The 2,366-nt window shown below is 38.3% G+C and overlaps 1 protein-coding gene across 4 annotated transcripts in view; it reads left to right on the forward strand.

The window, feature by feature from the left end:
- The window catches only part of JADE1 (jade family PHD finger 1), an 82,562-nt gene that overhangs the window by 49,571 nt on the left and 30,625 nt on the right, over positions 1-2,366 (forward strand). The gene's annotated exons all lie outside the window — the stretch shown is intronic.

Here is a 2,366-nt window from a genome sequence, read left to right on the forward strand (position 1 = left end):
GGGCAGCTTCCGCAGGCCAGGGGGTTGGGGGATGCCAGCAACTTCACATGAAGTTGTATGGTGATTAGGGAGGAGCCTACTGTAAAACATCTGTATCATATTGAGTAACTTTTTAATATACTGCTCACTTATAAATATTAATTCAAGCACATTAATATTGTTTGTTTTGTACTGTGGCAGTGCCATCCCAGTCATGGAACAGGAGTCCACTGTACCAAGCATGGCGCGTGCACGCACACAATTGAAAAGATGATCCCTGCTCTGAAGAGCTTACAAACTAAGTAGCTTATTGGCTGAAATCTTTGAGAAGATAAAAGGAGGAAAAAGCATATCATATGCCATTGGTTTTGGATTTGTCTTTAAGAATAGTACATGCTGAACCTTAATTCAGTCATAGTTTTTTGGTCATGGAATATGTCCATATGATATATTGCATAATAGTTGATACAGCAGCTATCTGAGTCTGCTTACCTGCGCTCAGCATTAGGCTACTGCAGTAACAATCAGTATTGGGATAGATATTAGTAGCCTGTCTCTTGTACCTTCAGTATGTTACAAGGTTTGTGGCTGAAGGCCAAGTGTCTATAACAAGCTAAGAAGAGCTTATTAATGCATGGTATACTGCAGCTAGGGCATGACTCCTTACGTTAAAAAAATCCTTTTAAAAACAGTTTTAGGAAGTTTTATGTAATGTCTCCTTTCACTGTGAAAAGTGATATTGAAAGAGGAAGAGAATGCAGCCTTTAGACATTTATATGTATAACAAGAATATTTGCAGTTGCTTGAGGTGGAATAAAAATTTATAAGGCTCATAAACCCTCATATTTCAGGGCATAAATTAACCACTAGCTTCTTGAGTCAGGAAGAAACTCCCCCCTTGGGTAGCTTAGTGCATAATTGTGTTGTCGGGTTTTTATACTAATATTTGAGACATCGAATGCAGACCACTCTCGGAGATAAATTACTAGACCACTGATGTGATCTAGCATGGCAGCTTTGTGTGTTCCTAGAGAGTAGTAGTAAGAAAGCTTCCTCTGCATTTGTGTACTCGTTACATTTATTTTTTGTTATTCTATGTTATGATGCCACTCACATGGCAAATTTTAATTTACTTTCCTTCTTCCCAGTCCCTTTATGAAATGTAGATAGAGGATGCATCTATGTGTGCACTGTACTGCAGAGTTGACTAATTAGCTCCTCAGTAAAGTGTCACTGTCTACACGTGCACTGGTATTAGGGTGTGGTAAATTAATTAACTCTACCTTAAGACAGTACTGTTGGGGACAGTACTATCTTATGGTGGAGTAAGTAAGTACAATGTAAGCCATGTGAGCAGAATCGTAACATAAAATAACAAAAAATAAATGTAACAAGTACACAAATGCAGAGGAAGCTTTCTCACTACTCTCTAGGAACACAGGAACTCAGAGGAAAATACAATGTATTTCATAGATCAGCAATCCCTACTATTATTACAGTGCCCAAAGCACAAGATAGGTTGTAGGAAGAAGCAAAGAGACAAAGTCGTTGGCCCTGATGTGACTAGTGAGGGCAACAAACAGTGGGGTGCAGGGAGGGACAGAGAGAGTTAGGGCAAGGGCTGCCATGTGTTGATGCATTGTGAACATGTGCTTAGGTTGATGGCTCAAATGCATGTGTTTTTGTGCATATCATAATTTCAATTTCAGTTTTTTTTTATATTCATGATAGGAAAAAAATAAATGAAATCCTTTGCAAATGGATTATTCTGAGGCCAGACTACCTGTTCTCATCCATACTGTGTTGCCACCACAGTTTCTCAGTATGGAAACATGAACTAGGATAATTATGAGAAAATTAATCTTTGTATAGAAGATCAAGAGAGCAGTGGTCAGGGTACAACATTGTACCCCGTGACATTGTAGTCTGTGTTGCTTTATTATGGTACAGCCAGGAAAACTCAAATGTATCTTCGGCTCCCTATAAAGGTGTTCAGATTCTGATTCCTTCTTCCTTCCCTCAGGTGCAAAGCGGAAGATTTGATTTGATTTTCTCCTTCATTGTGTTTTAAATTTCTACAGTGTGTTAGATCAGGGAATGTACTGTATTGCAGGAGACTGGACTAGACAGAGGAATATGTCCAGAGCTGCGTATGTGCAGTGATAACAGTGATCTTGGTTTTCTGTGTTTAAAAATTGCAAATTCTCTGATATACCCCCCACACAAATTCTCTGATTTAAAAACCCCGTGTGATTAAAATGAAACTCCACTATATATATAGGTATCAACTGAACACAATGTTTTGTTGATATATTTACCACTTCAAAGCAATTTGAAAGCCTACCAGAGCCTCAATCACTATAATAAAATAAATTCTAAGTACCTCT

The sequence above is a fragment of the Gavialis gangeticus genome, unplaced genomic scaffold (assembly GCF_001723915.1).
Source record: "Gavialis gangeticus isolate Ggan-Ray unplaced genomic scaffold, GavGan_comp1, whole genome shotgun sequence".
Lineage (NCBI taxonomy): Eukaryota > Metazoa > Chordata > Crocodylia > Gavialidae > Gavialis > Gavialis gangeticus.